This window comes from Microcebus murinus, chromosome 10 (genome assembly GCF_040939455.1).
Source record: "Microcebus murinus isolate Inina chromosome 10, M.murinus_Inina_mat1.0, whole genome shotgun sequence".
In the NCBI taxonomy this organism is placed as follows: domain Eukaryota; kingdom Metazoa; phylum Chordata; class Mammalia; order Primates; family Cheirogaleidae; genus Microcebus; species Microcebus murinus.
This window is the reverse complement of record NC_134113.1, coordinates 78,121,363-78,139,119: the sequence shown is the minus strand read 5'-3', so window position 1 is coordinate 78,139,119 and position 17,757 is coordinate 78,121,363. Positions and strand designations below refer to the sequence as shown.

Here is a 17,757-nt window from a genome sequence, read left to right as displayed (position 1 = left end):
AAATCTCTTAATTTCTCATTGTCTTCATAAGTACTCTTGCAATTGCCAGATCTACGTTTGCGGTTAGGAAAAATTTGTCACCACAGTTACGTGACAAACATAAAGTTGAACTTTTTATGTGGAGACTTTTGAAAGCAGTAGAATGATAGGATTTCATCTTTTCTGGTTGGTTGGTTTCTGTAAAGGAGCCTGGCCGAAGAGTGAACCGTGGGTTGAGTAGTTAGGGTGGTTGTGCAAAGAGGCCTGGGAGGGGGACAGATGAGCAGGACCCTAGGCCTCTCACTTTCCCCGTCTGGTCTGGCATTTCCACAGGCATCCCAAGCACAGCAGAACGGGATACCCCGTCCCATCTCAGAATTGTACAGTTATGAAAATCTACCAAGGAGAGATTTTTAATCTCAGTATAGATGTTAGTGTCACTTCGAATTACATATAAGGGAATAAGCACTGTAATCTTCTTGGCCTTTAAATGTCTGGCTCCAGAGATGACCTTATTTTATGGACAAAAGAAGATAATGATTATGTCAATTTTAGAAACTCATTCTCAGCAGCCCACTTCCCACTCTAAAAAGTTTTCTTGAAAACAAAACTAAAAAGAGAGACAAGGTTTTAAAGAAGATAAGATGGGTAAGGAAGAGATATGGGTTTAGGTAAATGGGAATAGTTTCACCTACCAGCTTGGATTCCAGGTAGCTTCCAGACCCAAAGACAGGAATTAGGGTGGTTGTTAGTTCATTTAGCCTCTTCTCACTTGGTTCTGAATTTGCTACCCCAGCAGGACTCTCTTTTCATTGATCTTTGGATGACACTCTGCATAAACAGGCACTTTTACCAAATCATATCAGCCTCAGATGTGTCTGTTTCTTCTAGCTTCTTTAGCAGATAGGTAGGTCTAGTTGAAGCCAGAGACGCTAACCTAACATCTGGTATAAGAGGATGAAACAAATTCTGTGATATCTAGCTGGCTTAAACCTATTTATTTTTATTAGAAAAAAAAATTTTTTTTAATGTCACTGCTACTTTTCTTTTTCTTAGTTGGAAGCATGTACTAACACACCTTTGCACTACAGCTGTAACACTATGTAAAAAATAATCAGGAAGCGAGTGGCATTTTTATAACCACTATTAAGTTATATGAAGTGTGAGGCTAGAAACCAGATTTGGAGACAGTGTCTCCATTCAGGGGTATAGCAGCTGTGCAGGGAGAACCCAACTAGGACAGGGGAAACTTTGCAGTCACTTTACCCTTCCTCAATTGTGTTTGAAATTTATGTTTTCTTACATTTTGCATCATATTTGGAGTCCATCAGTTCTTTCTCCTTATATCCTGATTTGATATTTTGTATTATATCATGACTAAGAATTTAAGGACTGTAACCTTTTTGGGTGGTATTTTTCTATTCATAATAAAAGTAGTTCAACGTCTGGGTATATTTAAAAAATGGGTAATGGAAGCTGGTCTTGTTGCTAAAGTAAACCTTTCTATAAATAAATTCAGAAACATCTGTGAAGGGCATCGTCTGAATGTGGCAGACACATGAATTGCGTCAATTTCCATCTTGTGGCCAAGATTTCTTCCTTGGCTTTCTTTGTAACCCATGTGGTGGCCGAGTTTCACATTCTCACGGCAGTAGGCAATAAAATGGTCAAAAGATATGGTTCCAGGTTACCCTCTTTCCTAGGTTGGCCAGTGCTGGTAATTTGTACTCACCAAGGAAAAGTGTGGCATGTTTTTGTTTTTATTTTTTAGGACTTAAAACCCTAGATCTCTCCTTCAGCTTCATTTTTAGCCCTGGCATCAGGCAATTTTCCAACTGTCTAACTGCTAACTGCTGTCAAGAAATTACTGTGGTCTTGTAGGGAGCTTGGGTCAGTAGAAAAAGAAGGCACAAAGTCTTTCCTAGAACACCACGGGCCCATCAAATGACCTTTTTTAGAAACAACTGAGATTCCTTTTTTCAAAGGCACAAAAATGCTAATTGAAACCAAACAGAAAACAAGCCCACCCCACAAGTACCACAATTCAAATGAATAAAGGGGAGCAGGGGGAGTGGAGGAAAAATTCTTCTTGGGAAAACTATTTGAAGTACAAGCAGTGTGTATTTTGGTCTTTGAGTAAGTTTAAATGGTGTGATTTAGCATTTTTAAGATAAAAATTAGCCAGGCCTGTAAGAACACTGTGTACCTTTTCAGGTGCCTGTGTAGATCGTCCTAGAATACCTGTGCCGGTGCTCTGTCCTTCGAGACTACCTCATGCTCAACTCTGGCTTGGAGACTCCAGCGTGGTAAGGTGAGTCAGAAGATTTGTACTCCTTATTTGCATCCTAGAAGACTGTCACTTTCAGTGACTTCTTTTTTTTTTTTTTTTGAGACAGTCTTGCTTTGTTGCCCAGGTTAGAGTGAGTGCCGTGGCATCAGCTTAGCTCACAGCAACCTCAAACTCCTGGGCTCAAGCAATCCTGCTGCCTCAGCCTCTCAAGTAGCTGGGACTATAGGCATGCGCCACCATGCCCGGCTAATTTTTTCTATATATATTAGTTGGCCAATTAATTTCTTTCTATTTATAGTAGAGACGGGGTCTCGCTCTTGCTCAGGCTGGTTTCGAACTCCCGACCTTGAGCAATTTGCCCACCTTGGCCTCCCAGAGTGCTAGGATTACAGGCATGAGCCACCGCGCCCCGCCAGACTTCTAAAAACATTTTTCAAAGTTTTGGGAGACTTTCAGAGATTGTGTTCACTGGCGAACTCTTTCAGAATCTTCATTTGTAAGCCTTTATTTAGAGAATATAAAGTGTAGTCAGTGATGACATCTGTGGCCATAACTGTAATATAGTTCCCAGGTCCAAATTTGGGTTAACACTAAAAGCATCATAAAACACGCTTTGGGCTTCAAAATTGGAGTCTGAAGCAAAATGTTTTGAAGTCATGTATCACCACTCTTGGGCTTTCTGAGCACTTTTCCACTAATACTATAAATTGGCAGCCTCTTTTAAAGCTGAGAAGTATTTCTCACAGTGAAAGGTTAGAAAGTCTTGATGACTAACTGGTCTTTCTGACTCTTCTCCGTAATAATCTTGATAAGAGTGGAATATTCTGGCCGGGCGCAGTGGCTCACGCCTGTAATCCTAGCACTTTGGGAGGCCGAGGCGGGAGGATTATTACTTGAGCTCAGGAGTTCGAGACCAGCCTGAGCAAGAGCGAGACCCCGTCTCTACTATAAAGAGAAAGAAATTAGCCAAACAACTACAAATAGAAAAAATTAGCCAGCTACTCAGGAGGCTGAGGCAGGAGGATCGCTTGAGCCAGGAGCTTGAGGTTGCTGTGAGCTAGGCTGACGCCATGATACTCTAGCCCAGGCAACAGAGTGAGACTCAGTCTCAAAAAAAAAAAAAGTGGAATATTCAGTAGTTTGAGCTTCCATTTCTTAAATAATGTCTATAATTGGCTTCACTAAGCAAAGGGGGTCACACAATCTCTCAGGTAAGAATATACAGAATATTATGTTTCACTTGTTTTTAGTATTTTGCCGTGTGTCATCTCTCGTCTCTTGAACATTTGAGTGACTTATTGGTCCCAGAAGTGAAAGTAATATGACATAGTTTAGTAAACGAACGACTTAGGAATAAATTGTTCACATTTTACAGGTGAATAAACTCTTTTAAGGGCACCAGCCAGTGTACTGTCTCGTAAATGCCTTGGCCCCTCGTTTACAAAAGTTACGTGCCTGCATTTTTAAATACATGATGGATCTCGAAGGTCTCACATAAACTAATTTCGCCCTGAAATAAAAAACAAAACAAAACTATAACTTTAGAGCCTTCTAATAATTGCTAGATTACATGGAAGGACTGGACTCCTAAAACCACAAGTCCGGATTCTCACTGGTTAAGTTGCTGTCGTGCAGACCCTAATACATTGCTTGTGGCATTAGAGAAAGCTGCCCACTGGAAGGCCACAGATGTTGAGAGTAAAAGAGAGTCGATGAGGCAATTTTGTTATGTCCGTGTGAGAGCCAAAAAGACCCATTCAGAACGTATTTTTGATGCCTGCCATTTGTAATATGGTCTAAAACAGAAAAGCATAAGAAAAAAAATGTACTGTGTAGCTCCACGGACTAATGTTCTCTCTGTAATTGGATAGCCATTTAAATTTTAGTTTTAGCTTCCATTACTGATGAAGCTGTGCTATAAAGCTGTCTCTTCTACATTAATTATTTTCTGTTTAGGAGGATTTATGTTAAATTAAACTAAGAAGAATTGGAGTTCAGGCTTAGTGTTTAGGGATTATGTGTATTTGCGTTTGAACATTTCAATTATATATGTTTTCCCCTCTAGATGGCTATTAGTTATCCACTAATAATACAGGTGGGGATTATATGAGTTGCTTAGAGTTCATTGCTGAAGAGTTGTCATTTTTTGCTCAGATGTAGCTATACATGAAACTTAGAAAACTCTTTTGCCTATGCTGGCTACTGAACTAACCCAGCTTATAAGATAGGAGAGAGTGACTTCCCTCATCCTTTCCATATGTAGCATCTAATTTTAGTCATGTTAACTCTGATGGGCTAAAAAATTAGCTTTGAAGTCTCAGTATTGCTACACTGTGAAACTTTCTAAAATTTTTTCCCCATGGGGCAACCTTACCTTTTTAATATCTTACAATCAGAATATCTTTCTAATAAATCACATTTGATGCAATTTTGCAATTTCTCTTGAGCCATTTTTCTTTTAGAGAATGTGGTGATAGGGAATAATTCACACTTTATTTATCACAGAACACTTCTGTTAGGTTTATACATTTGAAGCTGTGTGAGAACAAACTTTAAAGCTCATATTTTGTGTGAAAAGACAGAATAAATTTTACAGATTATTTATTTGCTTCTTTTTCTGTTCAAAACAGTACTATAATCTTCCCCCATATTTCTTTTCTGGTACTTTCTCATAAAAAGCATTAGCGAGGGGAAAATAATGATAAACAGGACTTAGCTCTATAATCTTCTTTCAAAACTGCTTTATAAGTAATTTTCCATAGTTTATGGAATGAAACATATGGTGGTAATACACTGTGCCTCTGGTAATAGGAAGTAGTTTCAGAATACTCTCAATATTTTATATTTTAAGTGTGTGCATGTGTGTTTTCAGGTTAGGTTTTCTGTCCCATGTAGATATAATAGAATTTGGGTTTTATATGCTTAAGGTTTTAAGGGTTGAGATGGGGGCATTTCTGAATAAAACTTACGAAGAAGTATTTATTGTTATTACAGATAATTTTCTACACGCAGATTTTAGAAGTCTTGCTCTTGCAGAGAAAAACTACTCGGTAGAAGAAGGGGGCGCATTTTCTGTAATTTAAGTTGTCATAGTAACCTGCATCAAGAGGTGGACTTGGAATCCAGGCCTGAAGAATTTCAGTGACAATAAACATTCCAATTACATTCATCATCCTTCTTTTTTGGCCAAGTAAGGAGCCATCCATTGTGACCTAATTATTTTATTTCTATTTTTAGAAGATAGCTAGCAGTTTGCATGTTTTAGCACTTTGAAACTTTCCTGGTAGAGTAAAAATGAAAAATTAAGCTGTTTATATTTGAGATTAACATTTTCTGATAATATACCACAAATTAGTTAAGATTTTGAAATAGGGTCAGAATGATGGTTGCTTAATAAAATATTAAAGAAAGGATTTGATAAGGAGTGAAGAACTTTATCCATCTGTTAACATGTAAGTCTGATATTAAGAGTATTAGAATCTGGTTTTCATGGTGCTCTGATTTGGGAGTGTTACGACTTTTCTAATATCTACTAGTTAATAATTTTATTTCCTGGCATCCTGAACTGCAGTCTTAATTAGGCACAGATGTATTTTAGTAAAAAGGATGAGGTACCGTTTTTATTAGTGGAGTAAGTTACTCTGAGAAATTTGTATCTAGACATTATTTTCAGATATCCTATAATTCACAGAGGATAGTAGGATGTTGTTTCTAAAGAGAAAGCTTTTCTAGGGGTTTGCTTCTCTCTTGCTTTCTGTAAGTTATTGATTGCTAACCAAGATTAGATTTAGAAACATTCTCCTTAAAGAATATTAGGAGAAATAAGGAGATAATGGCATTGGGGGTTGGGATGTGTATGTGTGTTCATTTGTTTAAGGAAACTTGGAAAAGAAGTTGGAAAAATTCATGGCCAGTCTAATAAAAAAATATGCAAAAATCCATTTCCTGGAAGATGTAAAGGAAAATAAAACCACCCTTTATCTCAGTGTTTCGAGATACCACTGTTACTATTTTATGGGAACTTTCTATAATTTTATAAGCAAACAGATCAGGCTGTCAGTAGCCAAAATACTAGTAAAATTCTAGTGAAACACTAGAATTTTATTTCCTATTAGAATTAGCAGCGTACCTGCTATTGTCACTGCTATCTAAAATAGCACTGAAATATCTAGCCAATGTATTAAGAAAAAGAGGTGAGAGAGAGAACTGTTGGAAAAGAGGGTAAAGTTATTTGAAGTTAAATAAAAAATTCCCAAGGCAATCACTAAAGCTAATAAAGTTTAGTAGGGTACCTTTATAAATAATATAAATATTGTGATCTTTTGTGTGTATTAATTAACCAGTTAAAAAATAAGAGGCAAAAGGCAGCTATTCATAGTAGCAGCAGAAAGGAATGCTAAGGATTAAACTTTTAAGAACAGGGAATGGCCTAGGAAGAAAACTATTACACTTTAATCTGAGGCTGAGGAGACCCAATGTTTCTGGCTAGGAAGACAATTCTTTAATTATTTTAATCTTTTTATATTGTTTATACGTTTGACATAATTCCAAACAAAATCTTAGCAGGAATTTTTCACAGATCAGCGATTCGAATTACATTTTTATGGAATAAATAAGAGTCAAGAAAAGTTTATACAGTAAAGAAGGATAATAAGCCGGGCACGGTGGCTCACGCCTGTAATCCCAGCACTCTGGGAGGCCGAGGCAGGCAGATTGCTCAAGGTCAGGAGCTCGAAACCAGCCTGAGCAAGAGCGAGACCCCGTCTCTACTATAAATAGAAAGAAATTACTTGGCCAACTAATATATATAGAAAAAATTAGCCAGGCATGGTGGCGCATGCCTGTAGTCCCAGCTACTTGGGAGGCTGAGGCAGAAGGATCGCTTGAGCCCAGGAGTTTGAGGTTGCTGTGAGCGAGGCTGACGCCACGGCACTCACTCTAGCCTGGGCAACACAGTGAGACTCTGTCTCAAAAAAAAAAAAAAAAAAGAAGGATAATAAAGAGAAAGTTGTAATCCTAGCTATTAATTAAAATGTGGTATGTTGTTGAGAAAATAGGCAAATCCTTAGAACAGAATAGAAAGTTCAGAAGAAATGTTGTATTGCTCAAAATGCCATTGTAAATAATGAATATAAAAGTGTAGTAATAAACATACTAGAAGACAATGTACATGACTATCTGATCTCAGGTCATCAGTATCACTGTCTCCCACCCCCACATCTTGTCCCACTGGGAGATCTTCAGGGGCAGTAACGTGCATGGAGCTGTCATCTCCTATGATAACAATGCCTTCTTCTGGAATGCCTCCTGAAAGACCCCTCAGAGGCTGTTTTACAGTTAACTTAAAAAAAAAAAAAAGTAGAAGGAGCATACTCTAAAATAACAATAAACAGTGTAGTATAGTAAATACATAAACCAGTAACATAGTCATTTATTATCATTATCAAGTATAATGTACTATACATAACTGTACGAGCTGTGCTTTTACATGCCTGGCAGCGTAGCAGGTTTGTTTGCACCAGCGTCACCACAAGCAGGTGTGCGATGCGTTGCACTGCAATGTGAAGATGGCTGTGACATCGCTAGGTGATGGGAATTTTCCAGCTCCATCATGTGTTAGGGAACCACCGTCGTATAAGTGGTCCACTGTTGACTGAAACATCATTATGTGGTGCATGACTATAAAACATAATATGTAATTATATAATTATAATGTATAAAAAATAGAGTTAATACCCATATTTTATAAAAATTTATTTCAAGTCAGAAAAAAAATCTATACCCAGTTAAAATATGTTTGGCCCTTAGTGGAAAATCTTAAAAAAGAATATATGCTGATCTACAGATAAGGACCCAAGGCTAAAAAAAAAAAAAAAAAAAGAATATATGCTGATGTAGACGTAAAGATTTGCTTCAGTTTTAAGTGGAAGTGGATCTTCATAAAGGTCCCCGTTATCATTGCTTGCTCATTGAGTAGGCTGAGGAGGAAGAAGAGGTGGGTCTGGTCTTGCCGACTCGGGGCTGGCAGAGGCAGAAGAAAATCCACGTGTAAGTGAACCTGCGAAGTTCAAACTCGTGTTCGAGCGTCAGCTGTGTTTTATGCTGCTATAGAACAGAATACCCAAGACTGGGTAATTTATAATGAGCAGAAATGTATTGGCTCACAGTTCTGGAGCCAGTGTTAAATGCTGGGATCAGGTGAGGGCCTTCTTGCTGTTTCATCAACGTGACAGGAGAGAGAGGGAGAGAAAAAGAAGAGAGGGTCAAATTTGCTCCTTTGTGACAAACTTACATGCAAGATATAATGGCATTAATCCATTCACAAAGACAGAGCCTCCATGGCCTGATCGCCTCTTAAAGATCCCACCTCACAATACTGTTTGAATGACTGTTAGATTCCAACGTAAGTTTTGGAGGGGACAGACATTCAAACCACCGCAGGCTTAGTGTTTAAATCTTAGTCTCTTCTGCCATGCCTTTTCTATCAGGTGTCACTGCAGTTTAAATGTTCAAATCTCGTCAGTAACATTGCATCGAACTTACTAAAGTCTTTATGGATTAGATAGGATAATTAGGACAGATACTTTAATTCCATAGCCATCTTGATTGCATATTCACTCGTCCACCTCATCACCTTTTGACTTTCCTATTTTGATTAGCAATTACAAGAAACCTGAGGAGGCCGGGCGCGGTGGCTCACACCTGTAATCCTAGCTCTCTGGGAGGCCGAGGCAGGCAGATCGTTTGAGCTCAGGAGTTCGAGACCAGCCTGAGCAAGAGTGAGACCCCGTCTCTACTATAAATAGAAAGAAATTAATTGGCCAACTAATACATATTAGCCGGGCATGGTGGCGCATGCCTGTAGTCCAGTTACTTGGGAGGCTGAGGCAGGAGAATTGCTTGAGCCCAGGAGTTTGTGGTTGCTGTGAGCTAGGCTGATGTCACGGCACTCAATCTAGCCTAGGCAACAAAGCGAGACTCTGTCTCAAAAAAAAAAAAAGAAAAAGAAACCTGAGGAATTTTTAGGAAGTATACCCAGAGTGAGATACTGTGCCTTTGAAGTCTAAGTACTACTTTGTTTATTTGTGCAGTTCTTCCTGAACATGGCTCTTACAATGGTCTTTTTTCTAGCAGTGTTTGTGGATTTGCGGGCATGTACAATCCTTTTGTGACTTTGGTCTCAGTAGTACTTCAGACCCTGGAAAGGTCAGACTGTGCTGCTCTTGAACTTGTATCGCCAGGCGTAGATCACAGAGGGGAACATGGCCAGACAATTCCCAGCAACAAGGGAAATCCTGGTCTGCTCTTGAAAGAGTAGCAGTTAATGGCAAATGAACCACTTTTAAGTTAAATAAAATTTGATTTTACATAATTGAAGTCATTTTTAGGTTTGTTTAATTTCCTGCTTAGAAGGTAAGGATTGATTACTGAAAAAAATTGCCTTTCTGACACAACCTGTCTGATACCTTCCACTATTCTGAAATTCTGCACAAGAGGTTTTTAGCAAAGCATTAGTCATTGAATATTTAAAACAATTGTTCATTAAAAAAATGAATACAGTAAGTTTAAAGTGGATAGAAAGGTATAAAATGAAAATAAGATTACTTCCTTTCTCATTGTGTTTCCTCTACCTATCAGTAACCATTATTAGCATTTTCTTGATTATCTTGGCAGAAGGGATGTGTACATACAACATGTATTTTTGTCTTTTTAAATTTATGCTGATGGCATCGTGTGTATGTATGCATGCATGTGTGTGTTTTATAGTAGGTTCTTTACAGGTTTACTCCTTTAATTACCAGAATAATCTTAAAGGCGGGTATGATTATTAGATTGCAGGTTGAATTGATGAGAATTTGGTGACCATTTATTAGTAGTTTGCATTCTTCCATTTGACTGAATTTATAAAAGTGAAGTCAGTATGTAATTAACTGCTAGATATAAGACTGCACTTGATTCTACTCCTGAATATACCAGTGACTATCTTTTTAGTCAAGTCGTTGTGTATGACTGGTCCCTGGATATTGAGACAGTACCTATATCTATCTGAATGCAGGAGGGAAAATATAAAATAAAAGAAAATCATTTTTTCAAGATCTTAGGATCTAAGATAATTTTGCAAAAGCTATTTCTTTTATCTAAAATGACTTCATGGGCCGGGTTTGGTGACCCACGCTTGTAATCCTAGCACTCTGGGAGGCTGAGGAGGGAGGATCCTTGAGCTCAGGAGTTTGAGACCAGCCTGAGCAAGAGTGAGACCCTGTCTCTACTAAAAAAATACAAAGAAATTAGCTGGACAACTAAAAAAAAATTTATATATATATATGCATATATATATATTTAGCTGGGCATGGTGGCACATTCCTGTAATCCCAGCTACTCAGGAGGCTGAGGCAGTAGTATTGCTTAAGCCCAAGAGTTTCAGGTTGCTGTGAGCTAGGCTGACGCCACGGCACTCACTCTAGCCTGGGCAACAGAGTGAGACTCTGTCTCAAAAAATAAAAATAAAATAAAATGACCTCGTGAAAGTTATAAAATTAGAATAGGATGAAATCCATGATTTTTGCCTTAGAGAAACATACAGTCTCACCATGTTAAGAAGGTTCACATCAGATGGGGAAAATATAGCTTTTATTACTGTTTTTCTCAAATACTTCAGTTTTGCTCCAGACGTAGGCTATATATGTTTTTATACTGAGTCTTTTATGCTTAGAGACAGTTGTTCAAATCAGACACTTGAGAGTGAAACAGAGCACTGTTGATAATTTCACTCGGGTAACAGTGTAAACCCATTGCTGTTCCAGGTACACCAGGACTCATGGGCACTCTGGATATACCCCTAGTGTCTGTCATGGTGTGTGCTCATGGTGTGCTTCATTGGTCTGGGGCAGTGTAGGGTAGTGGGCACATGGGACAGAGTGAGGTTACATTTATCTTGCTGATCTTGAGTTCTTACTCATTAAATTGAGGTTAACAATACTGTCTTAGTTTGTTTTTTGTTGCTATAAAGGAATACCTGAGACTGCGTAATTTGTAAAGAAAAAGGGCTTATTTGGCTCACAATTCTTTTGGCTGGAAAGGTCAAGATTGGCTACCTGCATCTGGTGAGGGCCTCAGGATGCTTCTACTTATGGCAGAAAGCAAAGTGGAGCAGGTGTGTGCAGAGATCACATGGTGAGAGGGGAAGAGAGAAAGACAAAAGAGAAAGAAGGGTACCACACTCTTTTTAAATAACCAGCTCTAGAGCTAGCGCTCACTCACCTCCACCCACCCAGGGCATTAATCTCTTCATGAGAGACCCACCCCCATGACCCAGACATGTCCCATTAGGCCCCACCTTCAGCTCTGGGAATCAAATTTCAACATGAGATTTGGAGGAGACACATACCGAAACCACAGCAAATCCCTATTTCCAGAGTGGCTGTAAAGATGAAATTGTGATCTCGTGAAGCACGGAGTATATGCCTGAAAATTGGACCTGTTAATTCCCCACTCCATCTCTGCAGATTACCTTAGCTGTACTGATGGATAAGTTTCATGTATAGATGTTTCTGCTGTGTTATGTACTTCTCACACTTCTTTAATGTGTCTCCATGGTCCATTTTCCTGGACATTGTAGGTGGTGATCATAGCTAGCTATACACATGGTTGCTCAGTTTACTTACACTGGCAGGTTGGTCGGTATTGTTTTAATTAAGCACTTATTGACTGGCATGAGCTGTAGTGTTAGTAATTACACCTGCTTTTTCTGTACCCTGTTCTTTTGTGGTATGGTTTGTTTTCTTTTGTGCTTTCTTATTCTTTGGATAAATTGTCTAAATAGGTGAAATATTATTTTTTAAATATTTCAAGTATGACTTTTATATGCATTTAGTAAAGAGACTGTGAATCAAAGGTACCTGATTTATACATCAGTTGCAAAGATATGTTTCTTCCTTGGGAAGAAAATTTATCTGAACCTTGAAAATGGAGAGAGTAACTGGGACTATACATACCAGGTATGCATTTCTTATGTAAATAACTTCTATTAATAACACCAGACTGGGGAAAGTAATACACATCAAAGTTTGGGTCTTTTGTAAAAGAGCAAAGCCTTTTTCACCATTATCTTCCATAGTTGCTCTCTTCATGAGCAAATCTGTATTCAGACTTGGTACTACCTAGTCGTCAGGCTTACAGAGAGTCCACTAGAGGGACAGACAGGTAGCAGATGATGACAGTCATGTAAATTCTGCAATAGTGAAGGTGCTAGGGAGCACACGGGGAGGCACCGTAACTGTGTAGAGGTTAAAGAAGGTTTCTTGTGGATGTCATGTAAGCCATGTTTTTAAAGGTGAGTAGGTCTCTATAGAGTCAAAAGAAGGCCCTTCATCACAGGAAATAGCATGTGCAGAGCCCAGAAAGGCCCGTACAGGAGGATAGTGTGTTTGGAGAAAAACAGGTAGAGCTTGGTGCAAATATGAGTGTAGAAGGGCAAGAGATAGCTGATTTAAAAGTAGCTTTCTTATTCTAGTTTGATAGAAACCACCTTTTCTTTTAGGGGCACTGGGCCTTAGGGTAATTGAAGGAATCAAAATTATTTATATGAGTAAACAAAGTTGTAGTTGGAGGATAGGTGAAAATATTAACAATTTGGAGTAATAAACCTCACATACCTAAGTAGAAAAATTATTCATATTTTTTATTCTTGATAATTTCTTTATAATCTCAGTAAATTAGTAATGTATCCTCATTCTTCAAAAGGATATTACTACTTTAAAATGTTCTCACTTAAAATATTAGATGTAGATAACATTAAAAGCTATACTGTTTCCAGCCAGTTGACTTGATGTTGTTCCACTTACTTTAGCCTGTTCTCCTGTGAGCTCTGTAGCTACTAGACAGCATGACTGTGCAAATTCCTTATAAATTTGCCTTGTCAGAATGGGAATTATGTAAGGGATGAAATGATTAAAGATCACATTTTTTTTTTTTTGGTACAACAAATAATGCTTTCAGAAAAACAAGTTGATATTGTCATTTCAATTCCATTTTGCTCCAAAGGATCATTTCAATGTGTACTCTCAGTCTTTCTTATATCAAGAAATAGAAGTATAGTGATCTTTACTGTTTATAAAACGGTAACTTCATATAATAATATTTATACTCTTATTTGAAAAATAAAATGTCATGGGTGGCTTTACCTTAGTACCTCTCTAGTACCATAATACCTGCTTCTGTTTGTATTTTCCTTCTGCCACCAAGGTTTATTGCAAGCATGTACACAGAATCTTAATTTTTTTTTTTTTTGGAAAATACTTTGGAGATTCAGATTTGAGATTAAAGAAACCAAAACACAGTTGGAGACTGATTTGCTCCCTTTGGACTTCTCTACTAGGTTAAAAAACTTTTTCATCCATCTTGGTGGTCCTAGTACATTGCCAGTAGATAAAGGTCTGTTGAATAGGTGAATTTATCCTTTATTCACAGAGCTTAAATTACAACCCAGACCTTTTGATTTCCACTCAATTCCATGTTCTCTCGTGTACGCCATTAGTTCCGTATCTTTTTTCCTACTGCAAAATGAATTTCTATAGCAGCATTCCCAAGGTTTCAAGTTATGTATAACGCTGAGCTGCCTTAACACCACCCATTTCTCACAAGAAATCCAGGCTCACGAGCATGTTAGGAGAAAGCTATCTGGGCTGAGAACCCATGGATATATGAGGACATTCTAATACATTTAAATTCCATACTCAAGGTGAAACTCTGTGCTTTTCAGTATGTTCTTCACACTTCTTTTGATCAAACTGCAGAATCAAGAGATACCTGTAGGAGCGGAGAATTTATTTCTAGAGTAAGATTTCTAAGCAGGAGTGATTCTGCCATCAGTGGTGGCTGAGAAATCTGTGAGGGCATTTTTTGATTGTCACCATGATTGAAGGGGATGCTACTGGCATTTAGTGGGTGGTGATGGAGATGCCGGGCATCCGGTAGTGCAGTGGTCCCCAACCTATTTGGCACCAGGGACTGGTTTCATGGAAGACAATTTTTCCATGCACCGGGGGGTGGGGAGGCAGGGGTGATTTCAGGATGATTCAGTCACATTACATTTATTTTACAGTCGACCCTCTCTGCTAATGATAATCTGTATTTGCAGCTGCTCCCCAGCGCTAGCATCACCGCCTCAGCTCCACCTCCAACCATCAGGCATTAGATTCTCATAAGGAGCACACAACCTAGATCCCCCCATGTGCAGTTTACAGAAGGGTTCGTGCTCCTATGAGAATCTAATGCTGCCACTGATCTGGCAGGAGGCGGAGCTTATGTGGTGATGTGAGCAATGGGAGTGGCTGTAAATGCAGACGAAGCTTTGCTGGCTCTCCTGCCACTCTCCTCCTGCTATGTGGCCCAGTTCCTAACAGGCCACGGACCGTATCGACACTGGTCCTCACCCCAGGGGTTGGGAACCGTAGCTGTAGTGCACAGGACAGTCCCTTGTAATGACTTTCAGATGACCCACCCTTACTTTCCTAATGAAAAACCCACAGCTGAACACAACTTGTTCCATGTATACACAAAGTATACTTTTATTTAGTTTTAACATGATTTTCCAGTAATTATTATATAAATTTAAGGAAAAATTGTGTTTGATTCAGAAATTGAACAAGAATTGTGCCCCATCTGGGAAAACCACATCCCAGACAGCAGTGTTTGATGTAGTATATTTTTCTTTTATTTCTCTTCTGCTTCTGTGTTGAGAATAGGCTTTATGGGAGTGGGGGCAGCCCAAGGATGGATCAGGAAGATTTTTGAGGAGGCAATTGCAGAAATTCAGTGAGAGATGATGGTAAGTGGATAGAGGCAGAGCCAACCGCATTTCCTGATAGACTGGACACGGGTTGTGAGAAAGAGGAGTCAAGGATGACTGCAGGCAGTTTGACCTGGGCAAGGAAAAGGTTGCATTCCATCTAGTTGCTTTGACCTGAGATGAAAGGATGTGGGTGTGACAGGTTCGAAGGGTAAGATCAAGAGATCTTCAGAGTTGAAGGCTGCAGTGAGCTATGATCTTGCCACTGCACTCCAGCCTGGGCAACAGAGTGAGACCCTGTCTCAAAAAAAAAAAGTTCTTCTTTAGACATGTTTATTTTGAGATGTCTAGAGGACATCAGAGTAGCAGTGGACATCTGAGTGTGTGAGACTCAAGTCAGGCCAGGGGTCTGGCTAGAAAGGTAGAGATGGGAATTGTCAAATATGGTATTTCAAGTTATGAGACTGGATGAGATCCCCAAGGGGGTGAACATAGAGAGGAGGAGGAGACCAGCGATCGAGACCTGGAATATGGAAACATCAAAAACCCATGGAGCATAGGAGACTGAGAAAGGAACACCAGCAAAGGAGGAAAGCAGGAGAGTGCAGTGCCTGGAAGAGAGGTGGACGAAGTGCATCAGAAAGAAGGAGTGATAAATCGACTCTCACATTTAGCAACGTGGAGGTGATTGGCGACCTGGATAAGAGTCGTTTTGGTGGGTGGTGAGGGCAAAAGCCGGGCAGGAATGAGCTCGATAGAGAATGGAAGGTGAGGAGGTGAAGATGGCCAGTATACACCGTTCTTTAAAGGGGCTTTGCTGCAAGGAGAAACAAGAAATGGCACGTAGCCAGTGGGGAAAGTGGGATCAAAAGAAAGGTGTTTTGTCTTGTTTAAGGCGGATAAAATAGCCACTCACTTGTCCTTTGATCTCATAGAAAAAACTAGTAGCGGTGGTCCTGGAGCGAGTGTGAACAGTGGTGGCCTGGTGGCCTGCAGGGCTCCCGTGCAGCAGTGCCGTGGTCCAGGCTTCCTGTAGGCCCCGGCCCTGGTGCAGCTAACTGAGGCCCGAGAGATCCCAAGACCCTGGGGCCAGAAAGCTTCCTCGCTCTCCACGATCCTCTTTCATGCAGGAGAGTCGGTCAGGCACCAGCCCCAAGGGTTTGGGGCTTAGGTCAGAAAGTACATTAGAAATGAGTGATACCTTAGAAGGGGAGGTAGAACCAATGGCTTCTTCTCCATAGGCAATGACTTGAGGGCGGCCAAAGTATTTCCTTCTTATCCACTGGGATCATCTTTACCAAGATGGCACAGGGCCTTTAGAATAAGGCAAGTGAGGCGCCTAAGGAGGGTGCAGAACGTTGGGAGGCATTGCTCTCAGGTTCGTGCAAGCACAGTGCTGGCACCTGGGAGCAATGCCTCCTTACATTTTGTACCCCAGGTACCTACCGTGCCACACCCTTACTCCCCTAGCCCTGGGAATGGACACTGTGGTTTAAGGAACAGGAGGAAAGCGCTTTACCTAATTGACTCTTGGCTCAGTACCAATTGGAGATTACTTTAATGTGCTTTAATCTGACATTTAATAGTTTAATCTGATATTATCCTTCTCCTTTATTTTTTATGTATTTGTTTATTTTTTGAGACAGAGACTCACTCTGTCATCCGGGCTAGAGTGCCATGGCATCAGCCTAGCTCACAGCAACCCCAAACTCCTGGGCTCAGGCAATCCTCCTGCCTCAGCCTCCCCCAAGTAGCTGGGACTACAGGCATGTGCCACCATGCCTGGCTAATTTTTTCTATATATTTTAAGTTGTCCAGATAATTTCTTTCTATTTTTTTTTTTTTTTTTTTAGTAGAGACCACTTCTCGTTCTTGCTCAGGCTGGTCTCAAACTCCTGAGCTCAAACGATCCGCCCACCTCGGCCTCCCAGAGTGATAGGATTACAGGCGTGAGCCACTGTGCCTGGCCTCCCCTTCTCCTTTAATATCTAGTTGACTTCAGCCACTCTTAAGGAATAGGAAGGAAGACTTGGTGAAGAGGAAGAGGAGTGCTTCTGGGCTGAACAATTCTATTGTGTGTGTGGTTTTATTTTGTTTCATTTTGTTTTGGTTTGGTTTAAAGAAACAGGATCTCACTGTTGCCCAGGCTGGAGTGCAGTGGCATGATCATAGCTCACTGCAGCCTTGAATTACCTGGCTCAAACGATACTCCTGCCTTTACCTCCCAAGTAGCTGGGACTACAGATGCGTGCCACCACACCCAGCTAATTTTTTTTCTGTTCTTTATAGAGACGAGGTCTTGATATGTTGCCCAGGCTGGTCTCAAATGCCTGGACCCAAGCGATCCTCCTGCCTCAACCTCCCAAAATGCTGGGATTATAGGTGTGAGCCACCACACCTGGCTGGAAATTCTCTTGTTAGTGATGAGAGGGAGCAGGAAATGATTGGTTCCTGGGCCTTTGCATGACCAAGGGGCAACCTGAGAGACTTTTAGAGACTTAAGGTGCAGGATACAGGGAACTGGAGGGAAGAAGGAAGACTAGTTAGCATCAAACCTGGTCACAAAGACTAGAATATAAACAGCCCCTTGCCAACGAAGTACATTTGTCATTTTTAAGTGTTGTAAGGGCTCTGGTACGATTTTGTCTTTCCTTCTTTGGAACCCAAACGTGATAGGTGTCACTCACCTTGTGAGTCC

At 40.0% G+C, this 17,757-nt stretch overlaps 1 protein-coding gene across 1 annotated transcript in view; it reads left to right on the top strand.

The window, feature by feature from the left end:
• The first annotated feature begins 2,174 nt into the window (after positions 1–2,174).
• Positions 2,175–17,757, top strand: part of RASSF8 (Ras association domain family member 8) — a 77,449-nt gene continuing 61,866 nt past the window's right edge. The window contains exon 1 of the mRNA XM_012739541.3: positions 2,175–2,290. The gene's annotated coding sequence lies outside the window, so the exon portion shown is untranslated. The remainder of the gene's footprint in view (positions 2,291–17,757) is intronic.